The sequence below is a fragment of the Cervus elaphus genome, chromosome 5 (assembly GCF_910594005.1).
Source record: "Cervus elaphus chromosome 5, mCerEla1.1, whole genome shotgun sequence".
Taxonomy (NCBI): domain Eukaryota; kingdom Metazoa; phylum Chordata; class Mammalia; order Artiodactyla; family Cervidae; genus Cervus; species Cervus elaphus.
In genome coordinates, this window is record NC_057819.1 from 52,218,996 (window position 1) to 52,244,451 (window position 25,456).

Genomic DNA, 25,456 nt, shown 5'->3' on the forward strand with positions numbered 1-25,456 from the left:
AAGTGTGGAACATCACGGGCCCCCGCTTCCCGGCCCCGCCACTTTGTCATCACGGCGTCGCCTCTTACAGGTGGCGGTGAAGGGCGGCTGTAAATAGCTGGTTAAATGGATGCAAATGTACACAATGTACCGTGGAATTACCGGGTGCCGCTTTGGGCATCTGCCAAGAACAGCTACTGCACGGAGCGGGTGAGGGTGCGGAGTGGAGAGGAGGGAGCAGAGAAAGTTGTTCTGTTTTGTTTTCTGAACCACGGATGAGACTTTGCGGGTTTCCGAGTACTTCCAGTACCCGGGAGACCACGCCTTGCTTTGGGGCTTTGTGCTTAAATGCCAGATTTTTTTTTTTTTTTTTTCAATCGAGTACTGAGTTTCTTCTTAAATTCAGTTTTTATTCTGTGAAAAAGAGCACAGTGTTAGGGAATTTGTCTCAGCGCTGCCAGAAGCTTCAGTCCGTTTTGACTGAGAGAGAGAGGGAAGGCCCCTGAACCAGGGGTTAAGAAGGTTGTGTCCTGGTGATGCTCACCTGCAGAAGGGCCTGGGCAGGCCACCTTTTCACAGCTTGAATTCCTCCCCTAGGAGATAAGAGGCTTAGGCTACACAGGTATCAGGCCTGCCAACTCAGGCTAGACTGCTCAGAGGTCCTCCAGCTTAGTCTATACTTTTCTAAAGTCTTCTGGCTTAAATATAACCTCCTTAAAGTCCTCCAGGGCAGACACCTGGGCTCCAAAGCTGCAAAACGATCGGGTTCCTGCCGTGGAAGATGAAAGAGCCGCTTTGGATTACACCATTTTCAGACATGAACTGCAGAAATAGGATTTTATTTCTGATATTAAAAAAAAACACCATCAGGTACTGAGCTTGGTCAAGCACTAGTTTCCCCTTTTAAAACATATCATCTCCTCTCTTACATATTACACTGATGCACAGAAACACACAGATACTCATCTTCTTCAGTTTTCAGTTTATTTTCCAGGGCAAAAAAAAAAAAAAAAGATGCTGAAAGCTAAAGGAAACACAAATAATTTATTTCTTTACTCAAAGCCGGTTGAAACAGGGGCACAGTAGGTTAAAAGAAATCTTCCCTCAAAACACACACGTGGAGTAAACCAAGACCCAAGTTCGAGGTGGGTGGGGGGAGGGAAAGGAATCATGTCACAAGTGTCCACAACTTTAGGCTTATAAGGAGGATGTCTAACTGCCTCTTGGTTCTGGGAGGTTTTCCCAGCCCCCATCACTTCAGCAGACCTCCTCTGGATGTAAAGGGGGTTGGGGGGGGGGAAGCAACCAGGGTCTTCCTCCTAGAACCTTCCTTAGGTTTGCACAGGAGGCAGGCAGCACCAGGGCACAGTCCCAGGCCCTCCCTGCCCCACTCCTGCCTGCTGGCTCTGGGCCCAAAGTTTAGGCAAAATGTTTTGATGACTCCCTTAAGAGCCATTTGCATTTTTAACACATCATTCTGTGTGTTTTCAATCCCCTTCTCTAGACTGACTGATTCTTCTTTCTAGCCTACCCAGCTAGGCTTTCTAGCCTACCCTACTTTCTTCACTCTACCCAGCAGAGTGCCCAGTACAGAAGGAAGGTTAAGCCTTGTCCGTGATGGTTGTGCAGAGAGGAATAGTCTGTTTTATATAAACAGTGCTGAGCCTTTCTCACACACCAGATCCCCTTCCTGTGTTTGGCAAAATGCTGTGTTGTTAGTTCGAGTTTGAAGAGCATGTTTGGGTTGTTCTACTTTCCCACATCTACTGGCCCCAGATCTGCTTCCATCGCATTCTTTCCCACAGTTTTCTTCATTGAGAGCTCATTTCATAAACCCTCTTTCCACTTGGCTTCCCGCCAGCCTCCTCTGCCATACGCTGTCCCCACCAATGTGGTCATGGGCTAGAAAATCAATCACTGAGCTCTTAATCACAGTGTCGGGCGGCGGCGGCAGCAGCCAGGCTTGGTGCCTAACTCAGCAGATCCCGGTGCTCCGGAACAGGCCTGACCAGGGAGCAGTGAGGGGGCTCGGAACAACCATCGACCCGGCCTGGGGGTAGGGGTGGGGACTTGCTTCTAGGCTCACACCAAGGAGTGACTTTTCTACGCTACTCTGCCTTGTTCCTAGGCATCCAAGGATAAATCCCTCTCTTCCCACTCAGCTTGAGAAACAGAAGTCCCTCTTCCACTGCAGCAAACAGTCAAAATACTGAGTTATTTTATTCATTTTCCCACCCATGCCTTTCCCCAGAGAAGGCTGATGCTTTCTTACAAGACTGATATAACTTTTGCAATAAATATCTTTTCACAGGGATCGTGTATTTTATGCATCTTCCTACACTGAGGGGGAAATTTTCTGTCAATTTACCACAGTGCGTGCTGGCTAATAGTGAAAAGCCTAGTGGATGTGGGACTCGAGTGGAGTTCATTAGCCTGGCTGTCTCTGAGCCCTCGTCTTGTCCCGCTGATCCGGGCTGGAGGGGCTCAGGCGGTCTTCAGGGTCTCCATGCTCCTAGGAGGCGGAGCCTCCCCAGGTGTCCTGGTGGATCTATGACTGGTATGCATGCTCTGCTTTGATCTTTTGCTTGCTCTGCTGGCAGGGAGACAAGAGCGGAATGAGTGAAGGAACTCTTAGATAAAAATCACCAAGTCTTGTCTTGGCACTGCTCACCCCTTAATAAGATATTTTTTTTCCCACCAAATCTGCCACTGTACTTGAGTTTTCATCCCACTTGTTTTGGTTCCTCCAAGGACTAGCCATGCAGCTGCTTAGTTAAACTCTCTGGACCTTGGTTTTCCCATCTGTAAACGAGGAGGTTGGTTGTCCACCCAAATACTAACCTCAAACCATCTCTGTCCACCTTTCCTGGGGAAAAGTTAAGTAGAGCATGAAGAGCTCCAGGGACACACACAGGAAAAGCAAAGGGAAGAAGCTGGGGGTAAACTTGGCAAATGGAATATTCAAGGCCCCCGGTCATCTGTTCTGAATGGTACAGAGATCTGGGGGTGATGGACTTGATCTGACTCTGAAAAGAGAAGCGGGGGCCTTTGCCGAGAGCTGAGGTTCTTGGCTTCTGAATCACTGAGTTGCTAATTAAGTGGCTAACTGTGCTAGTGACAACTGCAGAAGCTGGAGGGAGGGCAGAGAGCAGCGCTGGGGAGGGTGTGGGGGAGGAGATGTGGATGAAAGGGAAGCATTTACAGCGTGTGGGGCTCAGCGAGGAGCAACTGGGAACATCAAGGGCAGCAAAATAAAGGTCCGGGAGCAAAGGACGAGATGGAGAAAATTCATTCTGCTGGAAATAGACGTGACTGCAGTCGTGAGGAGGACTCACGGATTCAGGGTGACCTGATTTGATCACTGCAACAGGAAGTGCAGGAGAGAGAGGGCAGGATAACCTGACCTGAGGAAGTGAATTAAATAATGGAGAAGACATCAGTGTTGCCATGGCATTTAAATATCTCTCACCACATTAAGCTTCTTTTTCTCTCTTTGGCTTGATTCTTGTTCTTGCAACATGTTAATGTCATTGCAGTATATACGGTAAACTAAATTTAGACCTTTTGGAGCATGGAGGAAGGGAAGATGAAGCCCAGGTCTCCCTGTCTGGGTCCACTCTGGGCACATGTTCTTCCTCTGCCGTGTGCCTGGTTCTTTTGGTCTTTGCATTATGGGTTATGAAAACCCTTGTCAGTCTCGGGTTCTGTGAAGCTGCTGAATGACATAATTAAAAAAAAAAAAAATGGAAACAATTTCAAAGAGGTGACTGCTTTAGAAAATACTTTAGAAAAATCAATAAGGTGCAGGAATTTGAAAAATAACGACCATCAAAACCAAATGTGTTTTCTTAAGTATCATGTTATTGTGTTGCTTTTTAAAAAATATTTTAGTGGGCTGCAGTTAAGGTTATTGGGTCCTGTAATCAGTCATGTGCAAATGCTAACGTTGCAGGGGGTGGGTACCTTGTGTGTCTTTTGACATTACTGTCCACAGAGTGAATAGAAGGGCATTTCCAGTTGTCTTATTTACCACAAATGTCACAACATTCATCAAGGCCCAGATTCTGAAATTCCTCAAATAAGCTCACGTTAAACAGACCCCAGAGACTGATATACATACCTGAATTATGACCAACAGACCATAATACTCAGGCTGCCATGGCAAGCACAGTCTCTATAAATAAAGGTATTTGAGAAGACAAATTCTATCCAGAGGTTTGCTTAAACTGGATTTAGAATAAATGAAATTAGTTGTGTGGTCCACAGAGAAATACCCCTGACATAACTCCCTGAAAGAATGAGGCAGCCCACCCGCCCCACCCATACTTTGTTAGACGGGCCTGCCAGCTTCTGAGAGTTTGGCCTTCCTTTCCATATGCACGAGTCTCTTCAAATCAGTTTCTCCCACACAACATCTTTTACGGCCAATAGGCAGAGTTACACTTTTAAAGCCATAATCACATTCTGTGTCTACCTTCCTGATATTAATGTCAAGTCACTTCGATGGGAATTTGGGTCACAAATTCTTAAGTCACAAATTCAGTCAGTGTCTTGGTTTACTCTGGCTGAACTCTAGACAAATCCACCATATATGCAGATTTTGCTAGTCTGACTTTCTGAGGGTGACCTGGTTTACAAGTTCTTGGAAAAGCAGCTCATTTTTGCTTCATGGGGTGCTGACAGTGATCTAACCTTCTTTTGGTTATCATGGACTTTCAATAAAGGTATCAGGCTTATTAAAGTCCAGAGGTCCTGGGATGGGATAGAGTTGTCCATCTTATCCTGGGCACCCAACTGAAGGATATTTTTCCTCTTCTGTGTGGGAGTAGAGAGACTAGCCTTTTTCCATGATGACTTAGGTTGCAGAATTCCACCTTGAGGGTGCAGGTCCTATCTACTCTAGCATAGATGGAGAGCAAACAGGACTCTGATTTTTGAGCTCAATATTCAGAAATGAAAATATTCACATGGCCTCACTAACTCAAGTTACAAACAAGGGCAGATTAACAAAGTGTTTCTGAAACCTGGCATTGAAATGACATCCTTGACCCATCCCCACCCAGAGGAACTGGATGCTAAGCCATCCCTTTTTGAGCTGGACCTTAACTGCTACCTGCCTTGCAGTCCTTTTGAATGTAGAGTGTCCCTTCAGGTCACTTAAGGTCCTATTGATCCTCCTTGCTGAGCCCATAAATCAATTCCCAGGAAAAGATACTGTGGCCAACTTTTGAAATATCTTTTGGTCCAACTTCAAGAGCCCAGCTTAAATACTCCTGTGCTCAAGAGAGAGGAACACAAAGAGGAAGCCCAGTGGCAGGCCCTGTACTGTCCCCTTGGAGAGCAATGCCAGCTGAGCAGCTGTGTTGTGGGGGCAGGTCTTCCATAAGCCCTGAGCATCTTTTCCCAACCTGGCATCTTGGGTGGTGCCTCACACCTGGGCTGGGCATCAGTTCACTATGGAGGTGGGCTGCCTAGTTATTGCTTGGCTTGGAAGACAGGGCATGTCCTCCACATTGCCTGTGATCCCCATCTCTGGACTGGCTTCTCCTGGGATTCTCTACCCATTCAGGAGTGACAAAAGATTGTGATATAAAGCAGGTTAGTTTCTTTATAAGTTGTATATAAGAGAGATTGGGAAGTCGATTTTCTTTTCCCTCCCACCAATCCTATATGATTTGGGTATTTTATAATTAACTTCCCTATTTCAAAAGAATCCTTCTGAAAATACTTATTGAAAAATCCGGAGTTATAAAATGGATGTATCTCATTTGTAGATTTGTTGTTCCTAAGGGCCTACTTCTCTTGTTACCATTGTTGTTGCTTAATCAATCAGTTGTGACTGACTCATTGTGACCCTGTGGACTGTAGCCCACCAGGCTCCTCAGTCCATGGGATTTCCCAGGTAAGAATACTGGAGTGGGTTGCCATTTCCTCCTCCAGGGGATCTTCCCAACCCAGGGAGTGAACCCACATCTCCTGCACCTTCTGCTTGAGAGGGGGGTTCTTTACCATTGAGTCACCTGGGAAGCCCTTTTGTTACCATACTCTTCTAGTATATGGAGAATTTTATGTTGAATAGAAAGCAATTTGTTATCTATGATCTCATTAGTATCTCAAAGAAAGAAAGAAAGTGAAAGTGAAAGAAAGAAAGAGTCAGAATGTCTGACTCTTTGCTATCCCATGGACTATACAGTCCATGGAATTCTCCTGGCCAGAATACTGGAGTGGGTAGCCATTCCATTCTCCAGGGGATCTTCCTAACCCAGGGATTGAACCCAGGTCTTCCACATAGCAGGCAGATTCTTTACCAGCTGAGCCACCAGGGAAGCCCAGTATCTCAAAATAACCCTCAAGACCATGATGATTTAAAGACTTGCCTAGGATCCCACAACAAAAACATGGCATAGTGATGCTCAAATCAAGGTCCGTTGGGCCTTCAATCACATCACACATCTCATGCAGAGTGATGAGATCTTTCAGAGGATAGGCGCAGGAGGGCAGGAGACAAGTGAGAAGAGAACAGTCCTAAGCACAGTCTACTATGCTCCAGGACCTTGATCCATGTGACTTCATTTAATCCTGAAATGACATTATGGAATATTATCTCCATATATAGATGAGGAAACCTGACACTCTAAATAACTCGTCTACAGTCATATCTGTAGTGGTTTTGGGACTGTAGTCCAAGATGTTCAAACCATGAAGAGTCACATACGGAGGAAAGGGAAGTGACAGGATAGTGGTGGAGAAACAATTCTAGAAGCTGATTGAGTGGAGGAAAAGTACATCAGTTTTCATGGTGTCTTGCAAGATGGATTTACAGGAATACAACCACAGGAGCATATACATGGTTGACCTTGGGTAGCAGAGGAAGGCTTTGACTTTATCTCTGAGGGTATGCTCACCCCTCCCAGTTTTATTGAGACATAACTGACGTACATGACTGCATAAGTTTAAGGTGTACAGCATAGTGGTTTGACTTAGATATATTATGAAATGATTATCACAATATGGCTAGTTAGCGTCTGTCATCTCATATAGATTCAATAAAAAAAAAGCAAAAAAATATTTTTCTTGTGATGAGAACTCTTAGTCTTTCCTCTCTTAACAATATTCCTGTATGTCATTCAGCAGTGTTAACTGTAGTCATCATGTCCAAGGCACCTTTAGTCCTTACTTACCTTATAACTGAGGGTTTGTACCTTTCCACCACCTTTGGAGGTATGCTTTTATGGAGGTGACCTAGGTGACCTTCACTTATTTGAGATGGCCTACTACTTGGGCCCACATTGCTCAGTTGGTGATTCTGGTGATGCTGGCTGCGATGGAGGCCAGAAATGATGTCTGCTGCTGCTGCCGCACGAGGCAGCATTGAGGGACTGATTCTAACAAGCCCACCAAGAGCCTGTTGCTGGGAATGGCCATCTTGGGAGGAACTTACTCTGACAGATGACTTTTGAGCCATGGATGTGGCAGAAGACTGAAAAACGTTTTTTAGAGAACTTCATCAAGTTAAAAACTCTAGTCTGTTTTTTTCTTTTTTTTTTTTTGGCTCTGTCTTGTGGGATCTTAGTTCCCTGACCAGGGATCAAACCTGGGGCCCCAGCAATGAGAGCACCAAGTCCTAACCACTGGACAACCAGGGAATTCCCAAAGATAAACCAATCTTAATCTATAATTTTAGATCACCATTTACTTTATTACTTTTAGAAGCAAAACACTCATTGTAGAGATACTAGAAAAGTAGAATATCAAAAAGAAGAAAGTAAAACTCACTTGAAACCTAAAAACCATAGTAACATAAAAAAACAATGCGGTATATGGCAACTCAAACGGTAAAGAATCTGTCTGCAATGTGGGAGACCTGGGTTCGATCCCTGAGTCGGGAAGGTCCTCTGGAGAAGGAAATGGCAACTCACTCCAGTATTCTTGCCTGGAGAATCCCATGGACAGAGGAGCCTGGTGGGCTACAGTCCAGGAGGTCGCAGAATCAGACACGACTGAGTGACTAAACACATGTACTCTTTCAGACACTTTCTAAAAATATAGAAGCACAGTTGATTTATTGGCTTCCCCAGTGGCTCAGCAGTAGAGAATCCACCTGTAATGCAGGAGATGCAGGAGACTTAGGTTCGAGCCTCAGGATCTTTCCTGGTTTAGGAAGATCCCCTAGAGGAGGATCTTCTTGTATTCTTGCCAGAGAATTCTGTGGTCTGAGCCTAGAGAGCTACACTTCACAGGGTTGTAAAGAGTCGTACGCAATTGAGCTACTGAGCAGGTCATAGTTGATTTACAATGTTATTTTAGTTTCATGTGTAGAGCAAAGTGACTCAGTTACACATATACATACATATATACTTTTTCAAATTCTTTTCTATTACAGGTTATTATAAGATATTGAAAATAGTTCCCTGTGCTATACGTACGTCTTTGTTGTTTATTTTATTTATAATAGCATGTACATGTTAGTCCCAAATTCTTAATTTATCCTTCCCCCAATTAACACTATTCTTAATTAATATTTCATAATAGTTGACTATCCAATAGTATACTTGGTTCTGTTTATTATAATTTAACATTTTTTTCATACTGTCATTCAAAATGGATTTGTGGACAGTAATCTTAAAAGTAGTAATATAAATGTTTTAAAAAAGCTCTGTAATCTAGGAATTATGTCCTATATAGAAGTAAGCAGTCCTATGCTTTCGAGAGCAGTAGACAATGTATTTGGGGCTTCCCTGGTGGCTTGGTGGTAAAGAATCTGCTCGCCAAGCAGGAGACATGAGTGTGATCCCTGGGTGGGGAAGATCTGCTGGAAGAAGGCATGGCAACCCTTCCAGTATTCTTGCCTGGGAAAATCCCGTGGACAGAGGAGCCTGGCAGGCTACAATCCATGGGACTGCAAAGAGCTGGACGTGATTTCAACTAAACCACTACCACCACCTCCAGACAATGTATTTGCACAGCACAACAAATGGAAAAACTTACGTTAAAATGTTAACAGCAGTTGTCTCAGGGCTATGTGTCTCAAGAGTTTTAGACTTTTTCTTTTTGCTCACTTAAAATAGTTTCCTTATAGTGACTATTATTAACTTATATAATTATAAAAGGAGGTTATTTAAAAAAAGACTATTGGTTGGAGGCAAGTTTCTTTACTTTTTTAGGCTTTATGTGTCGTATGGAAATTCTAATAATTTCTAATAATTTCCATTCCGCAGAGTGGATTCATCAAAGTAATGCAGGTAAAGCACTTTTAAAGAATCCCAGGCACATGGTGAGTACACTGTACCTGTTGGCCAGGACCGTCCCAACTGTCGTTGTATGAGTTAAAGCTTCAGCTTCTCCTACTCTTGTCTTCTCGTAGAGTAGGAGGGTGACCCTTCAAGTCAGTTCACATACACCATCACCCTGCTTACACTTACACAGCTTACACAAATATTGCCTGTGCATTTGAGATCGGATCTAAACAGCTTACCCTGGTTGCCAAGCCCTGCAGGATGTGGTTCCTGATCAGATCTGCAAGCAGCTCCCATATCCTCCTTCCTTCCCTGACCCTCTTGTTCCTGGGATAAAAATCAAGTTCCCTCCTACCTCAGGGCCTTTGCACTCACTGTTCCCTTTACTTGGAATTCTCTTCCCTATGGTCTCTCACAGCCGGTTTTCGTTTTGTTTGTTTTCTTTAAATCGGAGTAAAATTGCTTTACAATATTGTGTTAATTTCTGCTATACCACGAAGTGAATCAGCTACATGTATACATACATATATCCCCTCTCTCTTGGATCTCCCTCCCAAGCCTGCTTCCCATCGCACTCCTCTAGGTCATCACAGGGCACCAAGCTGAGTTCCCCGTGATATACATCAGGTTCCCACTAGCTATCTATTTTGCACATGGTAGAGTATATAGGTCAATTCTAATTCATAGCTGGGTTTTGGTGTTAGTATAATAGTCCCTCTTCAGAGAAGCCTTCCTGGCCACCCAACCAAAAGCAGCTGCCCAGGCACACCTCTCCTGTTTAATTCTTCCTCTGTTTCCTTTTCATGGTAGCATTTGCAACAGCATGTTCTTGCTTATTTGTATCACTCTGTTACACTATTACTCCCCATAGACTTTCTTCTTTTTGTCAGAATTTCCTCTAGAACACCTACCACAGTGTCCAGGTGGTTGTAAACATTCAATATATAGTTGCTGGGTGATTTAATTAACTAAGTAAATTATCCTTGTTAAGTGAAAATTATCTTTGAGCAGTTCAATCACTTCCCACCGCCTTCTCTTCAGACGGCAGGTGTTTTCCGAAAGAGGAAGAAGGCAGTGGCAGACATATCACTTTATTTCTTTTTCTTTTCTTATTTTTTGGCCAGGTCACAGGGCACGGAGACTGAACCTGCGCCCCCTGCATTGAAAGCACGGAGTCTCAGCCACTGGATTGCCAGGGAAGTCCCCACTTTATTTCTAACCCCTTTTCCCAATTAGAAAACGGATGCTACAAACATCAAAACCATTTATTTCTTAGGGTCTCCCACATGTGGCTAGATTCATGCTTTCCAACCTAGAGTGAGACTTAAAAAAGAAAAAAAAAAAAGCGCTGTCCAGATTTGAAAAGAGAACCCTTAGAGGCTCTCACTCTGATGCATGAGACTGGATAGGCAGTCCCCACTCTACAAAAGAGGTCGTGTTCCCAACATTTCTCTGTGTATGTTGTTTGTTTCCAACACAGAATGCATTTTTCACTGAAAACAATGTTCCCAGACTAGCCCACAAAAGCCTATTTAACCTACCATGCTCAGTAGGGGAAAAAAATACGTTTAAAATCTAGGAAACAAAGCAAGGAAAATGAATAAGAAATACAGTTTAGATGTTTCTCTTGAATACTAGTGGTTGCGGAGAAGCCATGTCCAACAAAGGAGAATGGGGCTGTAGGTGAAGGTTGTGGAGGATTCGGACGCCTCAGTCCTGAAGGACCCAGGACGCTGACAAATGCCACGAATCCTAGGAGCCGACAGGTCCGAGCCTGTCTGAGGGAACATTCCTGCAGGCCTGCGTGCCCACAGAGGGCTGGAGAGGCTGACACCTGCTCTGTCTTCCACACGCTGAATTCTAGAGGCTGGAGTCAACTTGTGCGAATTCTCCCATCAGACCACGTTCCCATAAGGCAGTCATTCTGGTGGTCCATGAGCTTTCTCAGAAAATTTCTGCCTGAGTTATCTGAGTATAAACATGACAATGCAGCTTAGAAAGGAGAAAGTTCAGTGTTGGTTTCATCACCGAAGATCACCATTTCATCTCTGAAAGTACCACGAGGTAATTTTAAGCATGTTTCCCCCTGTATCTGATCTTTGAGCTGCCACTTTAAGGCCAAAGCTTTTATTGCCTGAAAATTAAGCCCCAGAAAGCAGGGGGGCTCCTTTGATGGCAGTTCTTCTGAAATGTTGTGTATTATTTTGCATAAGAAAGTGTTCCATTTGGGGAAGACCTATTAACCTGAAACAACTTCAATCAACTCTAATTCTGGAAGTTTGTAGACAGAGCGGCTCAGAGATCAAAGCTTCACTCTCTGAAGTAGCTCAGTTTCATCAACTACAAAATAAAAACAGTCACACTTCTTACATCACTATTTTCTGTCACTTTTCTTATAAATATGTAGATTTAATAATTGATTAATTTATACTAATAGAAGCAGGGTCTTTATCCCTGTTTACTTGATTTAAATCTCAGATGATTTAATTTAAAGCCATTTTCAGTTCAGTTCAGTTCAGTTGCTCTGTCGTGTCCGACTCTTTGTGACCCCATGAACCGCAGCACTCCAGGCCTCCCTGTCTATCACCAACTCCCGGAGTCCACCCAAACTCATGTCCACTGAGTTGGTGATGCCATCCAACCATCTCATCCTCTGTCGTCCCCTTCTCCTCCTGCCTTCAATCTTTCCCAGCATCAGGGTCTTTTCAAATGAGTCAGTTCCTCGCATCAGGTGGCCAAAATATTGAAGCTTCAGCTTCAACATCAGTCCTTCTAATGAACACTCGGGACTTTCACTTAATGTGCTTTGGTATTTACCTAATTGTAGCTATCTGGCCTGGCATTTTACTTTAAACAGAGCAATGACACTAGATCCTAAATATTAGCGTCAGTAGCTGAGGAATTGTTTAGGCTTTGTTTCTAGGTTTAGTCCTTCCACAGAGGCTACCGAAGGGTCAGCAGCAGTATAATGTGGAAGGCTTTGGAGTCAGATAGTCCGAGATCAAGTTCAAGTCCCATTCTTTTATAGAGTCATCTGATCTTCAGCAAAATTCTTAATCTTACTCGGTCACATCTGCCCTATATTTTTTTAAAATGGAGATGAGAATAAAATAAAAGTAGGGATGAATCTGGGCTTCCCAGGTGGTGCTAGTGGTAAAGAACCTGTCTGCCAATGCAGGTTAGACATAAGAGACTCGAGTTTGATCCCTGGGTTGGGAAGATCTCCTGGAGGAGGGCATGGCAACCCACTCCAGTATTCTTGCCTGGAGAATCCCATGGACAGAGGAGCCTAGTGGGCTACAGTCCATGGGATCTCAAAGAGTCAGACACGACTGAAGTGACTTAGCACGCAGGCAGGGATGAATCTACTTCATTGGTTATTGAGAGGATTAAATGAGATCATGCATGTAAAACCCAGCAGTAGATGGTGGCCATTATTGTTATATTATTATTATTTTAAAATATAGGCTGGTAGTTGTATTCATCTTCAAGGGTTGCTGTAACAAAGTACCATACACTGAGTGGCTTAAAATAACAGAAAGATATTGTCTCACAATTCATGAGACTTAGAAGTTTGAAATCAGGTTGTTAGTAGGGGCCCGCTCCCTCTGAAACGGGTAGGAGAATCCTTTGTCTCTCCCTAGCTTCTAGTGCTTTGGCTTGTGGGTATATCACTCCAGGCATGAGGCATTTTCTCCATGTGTACTTTACATGGTCTTCCCAGAACACATGTCTATCTCTGTGTGTAAATTTCTCCCTTTTGTAAGGACCCTGTCATACTGGATTAGGGCCCACATTCATGACCTCCTTTTAATTTGACTTCTGCAAAGATCTTGTTTCTAAATGATGTTACATTCTGAGGTCCTGGAATTCAGACTTCAGCATATCTTTTTTTTTTTGGTGGACGTGGGGAGAGGTGGAGACATAATTTGATTCGTAACAGTAATGCAAGTTTTTTTAAAAAAAAATTCTTCAGAGTAAGAAGTAGTGTCTCATATGTCTAAAATCTTTCCTCACAAGATTTTATCATCACTGAGATTTTGTTCATCAGGGAGGTTTAGATATAAAGACATGAACTCTTAAGTTGGTTCTGTTGGTCAATCAATTTGAAAGTAAGGAATTTGCTTTGTTTAAAGAGGGAGATATTCTTTCTAGCAGAATTATGTTCAGTACACATTACCAGTACCCTATTCACTGCCTTCCATCCAGACAGGCAAGAACCAAAACCCATTCTCTCTTGCCAAGAGAGTTGCCAAGCCCCTCCCTTGGGTGTTGATTTCAAATGGTCATCCAAATCCATCCTCGAAGACTCTGGTCTGCAATAGAGACTGGTGTCCCTGTTTCATGTGACATTTGGGACGTACTTGGCAGTACCAGGACTGTGGGTGTGTTATCAAGTTGCCCTTAGTGGAGTAAGGGAAACTATCATGAGTTCTCAGAGTTGGAAGATCTCTTGGAGATCATCTTGTTTAGTTGTTCCCAAATCTGGCTGTGTGAGAGTTGGACTATAAAGAAAGCTGAGCACCGAAGAATTGATGCTTTTGAACTGTGGTGTTGGAGAAGACTCTTGAGAGTCCTTTGGACTGCAAGGAGATCCAACCAGTCCATCCTAAAGTAAATCAGTCCTGGGTGTTCATTGGAAGGACTGATGTTGAAGCTGAAACTCCAATATTTTGGCCACCTGATGCGAAGAACTGACTCATTTGAAAAGACCCTGATGTTGGGAAAGATTGAAGACAGAAGGGGATGACAGAGGAAGAGATGGTTGGATGGCACCACCGACTCAATGGTCATGAGTTTGGGTAAACTCCGGGAGTTGGTGATGGACAGGGAGGCCTGGCGTGCTGCAGTCTATGGGGTCACAAAGAGTCGGACACGACTGAGCGACTGAATTGAACTGAACTGAAGGTTCACTCAGGGAAATTTTAAAATATGGCAGTTCTGAGGCCTCATCTGAGAGATATTCCATCAGAGTGGTAGGGGAGAGAGGAACCTTAAAACAGCTCTCCAAATGAGGCCCAAAGAGGCTGCATAACTCCTCATGCTTGGCCAACATTAAATAGTTGACTGACTCCTAGTTAAGGGCTGGTTGCATGCTCCACCTTTCTTCTCCTGTGATGCCAGGACTTTTTTTTTTTTCTTCCCTGGCTGTGTATGTGAGATCTTAGTTCCCCAACCAAGTATCAAACCCACAGCCCCCGCTCTGAAAGCCCGGAGTCTCAACCACTGGACTGCCAGGGACGTTCCAGAGCCAGGGCTTTAATTCTGGTGATGTTTGCAAGGTGAACACAAAGATTCTCTCACTGCTGCTTGTTCCAGAAAGCATTTCCAGGACACAGCAGATCTTGGAGCATTTGTGATTTTTTTTTGACATGTAAAATAGCTTGGCAACAGGTTGTACAGGCTGGTAGGTCTCCTTCTGAAGGTCCTGTCTTTTATGTTTGTTCCGACATAACTTTTTACACCACTGAGCCATATTTTCACATTTTAAGATATGAATGTGTGTGGTTTTTTAAAGGAGAACTTAAAGGATAGCTATAAAGAATTGTCAATACCTTTTCATCAGAAACCACCCATGAGCGGTAGAGAGGTTGAAGGGAGTGGGGGCAGGAGGAGAGAAAAACTGCAGGAAATTTGATTCCCACAGGGGTGAGAGTTTGGGATGCAGCCGAGGAGGACAAGAGGAGCATGACCCAGCTCTGCATGTTAGGACGCTGTCTGGTTCTCAGTGTAGCTTGGTATGAGTCAGCCATCTCAGAGTCGAGCTGAATGTGGAAGAACATAGAAATCAGGAAGCCAAGCTTTTAAGTCAAGCAGACCTGGGTTCAGAGTCAAGCTGTCTCACCACTGAGCCATTTACTAATGTCTCTGAGCCTTAGTTTTCACATCTGTAACACAGAGGTAGTAGCACCTCATAGGGTGGGGGTGAGATTTGGGATGTCTGATACCTGGTAGAAACTCCAATACTTTGGCCACCTCATGCAAAGAGTTGACTCACTGGAAAAGACCCTGATGCTGGGAGGGATTGGGGGCAGGAGGAGAAGGGGACGACAGAGGATGAGATGGCTGGATGGCATCACCGACTCGATGGGCATGAGTTTGAGTAAACTCCTGGAGTTGGTGATGGACAGGGAGGCCTGGCGTGCTGCAATTCATGGGGTCGCAAAAAGTCAGACACGACTGAGCAACTGAACTGAACTGATACCTGTAGAGAGTGTTCAAATGTCAATGCTATGATCATTGAAGAGTTACATGTGGGGGACTTGTGGGGACCTTTTTCTGTTACTTGCTTGAGGCCTTCTGCATGTATCTTTCCAAGGGAAAACATATCACTTTAGCAAAGTACGTGGGGCATGATTTGAATGTGGCCCCACTCTGCAATCAGAGGAAGGAGGCGCTGTCTCTGGCCATCTGTCCTCTTCTGGTCTATTGTTGCTGGATCTGAACTAGCAATCTTTTACTTTGCAAAAATGAGTCCACACAGAAGAAGCAAGTTCTCTCTGGGAGTGGAGACCACAGGAAAGACCTTGTATAGAAAAATGTATTTGGTTCTGGAGAGGACGTGGACCCAGGCAAGAGACGGTAAACCCCAGACACTGGGGTGTTGGGCAGGCATGAGGCTGAGGAGACAACATCTACAGAGAAAGTAAGACAAGAGGGAGCAGAGAGAGGGGAGGTGACAAAGCCAGGACAGGCTTCTGAATCTTAGGATTCCACCCAGGCCTACCTTGCTGGGTGGACTTCATTTTAAGCTTTGAATTCCTCCCCTGATTGTGACTGGTTCACCTGGGCCGGGTGCTTCTCCTCATGCCCCAACTTTTTCATCTCTAAGATGGACAAAACCCAAGGCCTCCCTCATACATCGATTAGAATGTAAGGAGAGATCAGAACACCTAAAAAAGTCTTGATTATATTCCCTAAGGAATACATTTTAAGAGACATTTGAAGGAACCCCTCCTACACTGTTGGTGGGAATGTAAATTGGTGCAGCCACTATGGAAAACGGTGTGGTTTCCCTAAAAAACGAAAACCAAAATTGACATATGATCCAACAATCCCACTCTTGAGTATATATCCAGAGAAAACTCTCATGTGAAAGATATGTGCACCCTAAAGTTCATAGCAGCACTATTCACAATAGTCAAGACATGGAAGCAACCCAAGTTTTCATCAACAGATGAATGGATAAAGATGTTCTACACACACACACACACACACACACACACACACTCTGGAGTACTAATTGGCCATGAAAAAGAATGAAATAATGCTATCTGAAGCAACATGGATGGACCTAGAGATTATTATACTAAGTGAAGTCAGATAAAGACAAATACTGTATGATATTACTCTATGTGGAATCTAAAATATAACACAAATGAATTATCTACAGAACAGAAACCAATTCAGAGACACAGAGAACAAACGTATGGTTACCAAAGAGGGAAGGAGATGAGGGAGGGATAAATTAGGAGTTTGGGATTAGCAGATGCAAACTACCATATATAAACAACAAAGACCTACTGTATAATAGGGAATTATATTCAATATATTATAATAATAATGTCATAATGAAAAGAATATGAAAAAGAATTTATATATACTATATATATCTTAATTACTTTGTTGTACACCTGAAAATAACACAACACTGTACATCAACTGTATTTCAATTTAAAAAAAAAGAGAGAGACTCTTTAGGGCACCTTCCTTCTCCCCTGGGACTTTGGAAAGGGCAGTCTCTAGCCCTTGAAGGGATTCACACAAATTTGTATGAGCCAAAAGGCATCAACTCTATTTTCCAAACTTCTGCTCTCTGGACTGTGCCTGAGTTAATCAAGTTGTATCAACACAGATGTACATGCTGAGTTGGGCTTCCCAGGGGGCGCTAGTGGTAAAGAGCCCTCGTGCCAATGCAGGTAGACATGAGACGCGGGTTCCATCCCTGGGTTGGGAAGATCCCCTGGAGGAGGGCATGGCAACCCACTGCAGTATTTTTGCCTGGAGAATCCCATGGATGGAGGAGCCTGGTGGGCTGTAGTCCATGGGGTCGCACAGAGTCGGACATGACTGAAGCGACTTGAGCACGCATGCACGCAAATGCTGAATTATGTGTGAATCTGCTCTTCATGCCTCAAGGACAATGCCCAGATGTTATTCATATCCCAGACCTATTGCTGGCTTCTGAAGGTGTCCCAGCCCTTTGATAGAGTGATGATCACTCAGTCACTTAATATCTTAACAATGACGTTTCTAGACAAAACCACCATCCAGGTCATTTCTTTTCTCAGAGCCTTGGTTGGCTGTGTAGAAGACGTTTGAACAACTAAGGCTCCTTGTTGTGATAAATCCTCCATCTCAAGAAACAGTGGCCCCAGGCAGTCTGTGGTGGGGATACAGGGCACATTTCGACTGTAACAAGCAGGTGAAAGTAGGATAAAATGTGTGCCAAGCACTCTCTTGAAGGGGAAGAATTAAACCATTCACTCTTTTATCTTTTGTTCAACAGACATGTACTGAGCACTCAGAATGCATAAAGAAAGAGTGAAGAAAAGATAGGTTCTGAGGAAGCTCCTGATGGAAGGAGGTGGGGGCGGAGCACACGGGCCTCTGAGACGGGCTCCTGCAGGGGGAGAGGTTGTCCAGGTGGTGATAGGGGCTATAATTTATCTTCTGATTTAGGAAATCTCACCTCATTTCCCTATAGGTCCCCTTCATTTGTGAGGCATGTACCCCTATTTGGGGCTCAAAATATTTGATCAGGGTAGCCATGGAGTAAGAGAGAATTATGAAAAAGCACCCTCCACAAATATCACCTGATAGCCCTTATATGAGGAATTTTAAAAAATGATACAAATGAACTTACCAGACAGAAATAGACTCACAGACACAGAAAATAAATTGATGGTTACCAAAGGAGAAAGAGTGGGGGAGGGATAAATTCTGAGTTTGGGATTAACATATATACACATTACTCTATATAAAACAGACAACAAGGACCTACTGAATAGCACAGGGAACCATATTCAATATCTTGTAATAAACCATAGTGGAAAAGAATCTGAAAAAGAATATATTCATGTATATGGGCTTTCCTTGTAGCCTAGTCAGTAAAGAATCTGCCTGCAGTGCAGGAGACCCACGTTCCATCCCTGGGTTGGGAAGGTCGCCTGGAGAAGGAAGTGGTAACCCACCCCAGTATCCTTGCCTGGAAAATCTCATGGACAGAGGAGCCTGGTGGGCTGCAGTCCATGGCATCACAGAGTCAGGCATGACTGAGCGACTAACACTTGCTGCTGCTGCTAAGTCACTTCAGTCGTGTCCGACTCTGTGCGACCTCACAGACGGCAGCCCACCTGGCTCCCCCGTCCCTGGGATTCTCCAGGCAAGAACACTGGAGTGGGTTGCCATTTAACACTTACTTACTTACTTTCTTATATATACGTATCTATCTGTCTATCTACCTGAAAAACATAACATTGTAGATCAACTATACTTCAGTTAAAGAAAAAGGCACCCTGGCAGCCAGTGCTCAATGGCCTGTGGGTCAGCACTGCCGTGAATTGGTGGATCTGGGATGAGCAAGCAGGTTCCATGATGTGTTCTAAGGTCCTATCCTGGCCAGCCAGGAAAGGGGCAGTCCTCACAAGAGAAGAGACCAGAGGTGAGAGTGATGTTCTACACCCAACGCTTGCTTCCGATTTGCCAGTGGAAGTGTCTGGGCACGTAGCCAGAGGTGCAGTGAGTCAGGGCTGTTGGATGAATGACCCCGAGACGGTGCTCACTGAACATGCCCAGAAATACCACAGCAGTAACGCCTGGAGGGCGGAGGTGAAAAGCCCGTGTCAGGGCTCATCTATCCCTTTTCTGGCAATTTCAGAGGAATCAGCCAGCCCCCTTTCTCCCAGACCCAGAGCTTCCATCAACCCTCCACTCCACACTCCCACTCTAGTTCTGTTGACCAGAAAACCCACAATAAGGTATACACGTCCTTGTTAGAGACTTCCCACCCCTGAAGTCTGCCTTTTACCGGGTTGGAAGAGAAGATCTGCAGATTTTTTACTGAACAAACCACCTACTTACTTCTACCCCTTGAGAGAAATCTCTGATTAATGTTTACCCCCTCACCAGTGTCAAGGGCCAGGAACTGGGCACCCGCATCAAGATCAGCATACAGCAGATTTCAGTATGGAGGAAGTGGAAGACATCTGTATGGGTAATGTCCCAGCCGTTATCACCTTGGTCAAAGTCATCCCCAGAACCTCCAGAGGTTGTTTCTTCAGTCAAGTTGTACGGAGCCAGGTCATTTTGAAGCACACGCATGAGAATGTCAGCCACAAAACCCACCAGTAAGAATAAAAGCACTGTGGAATTGATGATGGACAACCAGTGGATTTCCTGCATCCTGGGAAAGAAACAAGCATCATCACCATGGCGCCTGTCACTCTAAGGCTCAACTGGAGTCTCAGGCCAGCGCACACTGTAGGTGTGGGTGAGGTCGAGGAACTCATGAGGTTGTAACTCATTTAAATTGTGGGGCTTGACACCCCCAACTGAGACTTGGGCAAATGTAATTCAATCTCCATGGAATTCTAGGTGGGAGTGCAAATGGGTCCAGAGCCCTATCTCGATGACCGTGAGGCAGGAAGTCACTCTCCTCCATGTAGCCCGCAAAGCCGTGGATTGGCAGGTCGTCCACACAAACTCAAAGCAGTAAAGCTCCTCAATGCCCTGGCGCAGCTGTTCCATCTACAGAGAGCAAGTCAGGGGACTTCCCTGGTGGTCCAGTGGTTACGACTGAGCTTCCACTGCAGGGGGCACAGGCTTGATCCCTGGTTGGAGAATGAAGATCCCACATGCCACATGGCATAGTCAAAAATAAAATAATAATAAAAAATAAAACAAAATATTAAAAAAAGCAAAAGCACCCTCTACCTCTCCCCACCCTCTTCAGCAGAGAGACAAGCAAGCTTCTGAAGTGGCCCAGTCTGCCTGTTTGGGGGTGTTGGTGCTGAGTTAGAAGCTCATGTTATTCCCGTGCATGAGCTAGGGGATCTTTAAAATTCTAGTTCTTCCCCATCACTCCCTGAGTTTGGGAGGAGGTGAGTGAGACAGGAGTGTGGTACCTTAGGATCAGCTCTGCCTATGGTTCTTTTCTCTTAAAAACCTCTTTTCTAGATGTTGGAAGGAATCTCCCCATCAGTCTGTGAGGGGGTATGGAGGGGTTATTATCTCTCATATTTCACAGACAGGAATAGTAAAGAATAAAATGCTCAAGTCATGTTCCCAAGGTCATGTGGTGAGTTAGTAACTGAGACAGGGAAAGGATTCGGGTTTCTGGTTCTTCCAGTTTTGTTGCCTCAGCATTAGACCTGGCTGTCTCGTTATATTTCACTTGTAGTTAGGATTACGGTCTGTAGCTGTTTTAGTTGCTAAGTTGTGTCTGACTCTTTTGCGACCTGATGTTCTATAGCCTGCCCATCTGATCTGTCCATGGGATTCTCCAGGTGAGAATACTGGAGTGGGTAGCCATTCTCTTCTCCAGGGGATCTTCCCAGCCCAGAGATTGAACCTGTGTCTCCTGAAATGGCAGGCAAATTATTTTCCATTGAGCCACGAGGGAAGCTGTCTATCAGTTCCACCTTAACTTTGTTCATTAAAAAAGAAAAAGTGGGGCAACCCTTGCTTTCCAGACCTCAAAACTGCGTTGTGACTTTATTGGGCAAGACCTAAAAGAGAGTTGAATTTCCCCCAGCACGGCTGAGTATCCTTGTACGTTTGGCTATTGGTATTCTGCAGCAGCTGTCTAAAGGAGATGGAGAGCTCCAACAAGGATGGGCCGGAACTCCAGCTGCTGGTGAGCAAGTGTTCCCTATTTATAGCGGTGGAGGGGCTGCGAAGGAATGGAATTTTTTTCCTTCGGAGCTGTTTGTGATGCAACCAACAGGAAGTGGGCTCTAATAGATGCTAAACTGGGTGACATCGATGAGGGCTACTACAGCACTTCTCCAGCCTGGCTATGCATCAGAATCACCCAGAGGGCTTGTTGGAACCTGGGTTTGTTGGGCATCACCCCCAGAGCCTGTGACTCAGTAGCTTCTGGGGTGGGGCTCCAGAAAGTACGTTTCTAACAAATTCTCTGAACGGTGCTGATGCTGGGGGTTGGTGCAGCAAGTGGGGGCTACTCTTCCTGGCAGGGCACGGGCTCGTCATCGCGGTGGCTTCTTTTTCTGCGGAGCACAGGCTCTAAGCCCACAGGCTCAGTAGTTGTGGCCCCCAAGCTTTACTTGCTCTACAGCATGTGGAAGCTTCCTGGACCAGGGATTGAACCCATGTCCCTTGCCTTGGCAGGGGGTTCTTAACCACTCTACCACCAGGGAAGTACCATATTTACTCTTAAGCTTAAAAGGTTTTAAGATTATGACTTTTCCTCTGAATAAATTTTGACTACATCTCATAGATGTTAATAAGCAGTATTCTCTTGATCATTATTTGCTAAATGATCTAAATTCTCTTTCTTACTTACAAAATTCCAAGGGTTTGAACAAAATGAAGCAATCATCTTTGGCTCTGCTACTCTCTCAGTTTACTCTGGAAGCTGCTGTCTTTTCCTAAACCTTTGTAGATTAAAGCCATAAAGCCCTTTTTAATGGCATCTCTGTGACTTGTGTGATAAACAAGGTTACGTTGTACTTTATTGCAATTTAAGAGGAAATGGGATTTGGAAGATGAAAATCCAAGCCTGACTCTGCCACTTCATACTGGTAACCCAATAAATGCCCATTTTGAATCTCACTTTTGTCTGCCAGTGTTGGATTGAATTACATCATCTCTCCTGTCCTTTTCAATTTATGACTCTAAGAGATTTGGAATTAGTTTCAATTAAACAGGTTGGATGATTTCTAGGCTGACTTGTTAGCAGATGCAACACGGCCAAGTTGCGTCTCTGGCCTTGGAAACTGGAAAATCTGAGTTCAACCCTTGCCACAGGCAGCAAAATGCTTGTTTCCTCACATGTTTTCTTGTGTGACACTCTCCGAGGAAAGAAAATCACATGGCCCTCGCAGCTTATTTCCTCCCCTTTCCTGGCAAAAAGCCAGCCAGGTCAGAGTTAGCTAGGAGAGGAAGAGCCTGATGCCGGAGGTTGAGCCCGGGAGCCTCCTCACGCTAGCAAGCCTACTACGAAATTGCCCAGATGTTCCTGTGCGTCTTTCTCTGTGCACAGAGCCCTGAAGACACGGCCCTCCTCTCCTGGGATCTTTCTATGATGTTCTTATCTTCTATGCTGAGTCGCCCACACCTGTCTAGGTTATAGTGGGACCTCAGAATCTCATGACCACACGTTACTTCTATGCTTGTAAGCTTCCCCCTGATAAATCCTATTTTTAATTTGCATCATGTGTGTTATTAATGTGTGCTCCTGTCTTTTTTGTACAACCCACACTATGTGATGAGCGTCATAATAAGTGCTTTACACACAGCATTTTATTTAATTCCCATGAGGAGTTTGTGAGGTCTATTATCCCAGTTTTACAAATGGGGGGAACCTAGTGCCCAGAAAACTTCAGCAATTTTCTGGATGAGGCAGAGCTAGAGCTTGAATCCAAATAGTTTGTTTTCCAGGCCTGGCTTTTACCACTAAAAGGATGCTGTTCACATCCTAGACATCACAGACAATTTCCCTGCAGCTGGTGAGAAAGGGTCTTGTTTAGTTAAGACAATTTATTTTTGTTTAAAAAATGTTTATTTTGCTGTGGCACATGCGATCTTTAGTTGTGGCGTGTGAACTCTTAGTCCCGGTGTGTGGGGTCTAGTTCCCTGACCAGGGATCAAACCTGGGCCCCCTGCATTGGAACCATGGAGTCATAGCCACTGGACCACCAGGGAACTTCCCAGACAATTTTTTGAAAATAGATTAAGATAAAGTGTAAATGATGCCTTTTCTAATTTGTCCAAAAGCACCAGGTGGATAAGCAGCAGCTCTGATGTAACCTAGGACTATGTCCTAGGAGGGACTTAATACATGGGAAAGAATTTTTTTTTTTTTTTAAGGAAAGGTTCAATTCAAGATGCATTCAGCATTCCTGAGAATGCAAAGCCCAGTCTCAGAGAGAGGAGAGAGGGAGGGCAAGGCCAGAAGTGGTGTTTCAGCAAGCCCGATACATCGACCTCTGTGGTCCTGAGGCCAGAACATTCGGGGTCACTGCCCCTGCTTTCCTTTTGCTGCTCTCTTGATGATTTTGAAGATCTTATAGTAAAATTACTCAGCGCTCTAGTGGCTGTGACAGTTCCAAGGCACTGCTGTTTAAAAAACGTAATTTGTTGTCCTACTGTTGACTTGAAAGACTGTGACTAGGAACATTCGTTTTATAAAGGCAGATGGGGGAAACCTTCATTTTTAGGAAATTAACTTTATTATGTTTCATGAGCTAGACATGACCCTTTGAATCCACAGCACTGCAGACCCCTGTGGTTCTATAGAGATCCCCCACCTTCCTAACAGTATTTTGTTATAGAATATCCTTTAATTCTTTTCCATAAGGCTCAAATGTCCTACTTCCACGTGCTATTTTCAGTTTTTTGAGCGGAATCCTCTTCTGAGACTTGCCAGCGCTCATGTTAACTCATTCCCTTCTCGTCTTCGTGGTTCAGCGAGTGACAGCTTGTCTGGGGTCCGAGCAGGGCCCAGTCTTCTAGATTCTCCCTTGACTCACCTGTCATTTGGTTTAAGCAGAACCAGAAGTCTTCAAATGCCCCTGAGGGACTTCGGATAGCAAATATGTGTCTACCTTCTCAATACCCAGATATACACGTGTATGCTTCCTTGCTGGGTGATGTGCTGAAACAGTGAGGGGAGTGGTCTCATTGGGCTTGTGAAGTAAAGCACAAGACTTTGCTGTTACACCTGAACGCAGGTGCATGGAGAGTCACACAGAAACACTGCACTTATCCATACAGACATAGGTATACTGCCCAGAGAGAGCAGGTGGATGCACGGGGGACTTCCTGTAAGAGGCATATGTCGGAAAGGAAGAAATTTTCCTCTACTCTGCTAGGTTCTCCCAGCTGGTCTAAGAATTAAATTGATGTGAGACAGGTGAAGTGGCTCTAGTGGTAAAGAATCCACCTGCCAATGCAGGAGACGTAAGAGACTCGGGTTCGATCCCTGGGTTGGGAAGTTCCCCTGGAGGAGGGCGTGGCAACCCACTCCAGGATTCTTGCCTGGAAAATCCCATGGACAGAGGAGCCTGGTGGGCTATAGTCCATGGGGTCACAAAGAGTTGGACATGACTGAAGTGATGTTGCACACTTGCATGAGACAGATGAACAAAAGAAAATCAAACAGAAGTTTGTTAACATGCATACGCAGGGAGAGACCCAGAAGTGAGTAACTCTCCAAAATGGCCAAAACCCTCACATTAAAGACCATCCTCAAAGACAAAAGAGGATGTTGGGAGAAGTGGTTTGGGATCTTAAGGGGGAGGAAAACAGTTGACATGGAGATAGAAAAGCAAATGTTTGGTGAACAAATGTTTGCTGGGCCATGCAGAGACAGTGAGACAGAGAGGAATTTAAACAAACCTTGCTAGGTTTCTTCTTGTCTACACGCCTAGTCCATACTATAGTTACCTACGGTGAGATGCCCTTCCCGGAACTGTCCTCTGTCTACAACCTTTAGGCAGATAGACAGAAGGTCAAAGGTTCTCCATGAGTCTTTGAGGCTTTGGTTGTTTTCAGTTTGAAATAATCCACATACCAAAGAGACAATTTGCGAATGGTGAATTTGCTCCCCTACACAAGCAAGTACCTTCATAGACCCTTGATTTTAAAGGATGCCAGGAACTAGGAGGAAGGTCACATTGGCATAAGCTCGAGAAGACAGCTGCCTTGATGAGACTAGGTTCACAGATGGCTCCAAGCAGAAGAATAGGGCCCTGGAATTTCATATCAGTCTGGTTCCTTGCTTGAAATCTAGGAAAGGGAGTAATTCTAACAATGTGATTTGCTATGATTCCTAAGCACCACCAAGAAAGGAAGAATGTGTACACAGGAGTGTTCCTGGTAGGAAAGTGGTTTTATATAAGTTGTATGGGTGACTTGTGTGACTATCCCTTAAATCTATGTGGTTTCCATTTTACTGATTCTAGGTTCTTCTATATTAGCCTTCTGATAATTAATTTGGCTCCCCAAGAGGTCTCTAACTACTGCTTAACACAGCAGAATTGTAGTAAAACCAAAGA

The 25,456-nt window shown here is 44.5% G+C and overlaps 1 pseudogene; it reads right to left on the reverse strand.

Annotated features, from left to right (window-relative positions):
* Window positions 1–12: 12 nt before the first annotated feature.
* LOC122693159 lies at window positions 13–19,964 on the reverse strand (annotated as a pseudogene).
* Window positions 19,965–25,456: the final 5,492 nt, after the last annotated feature.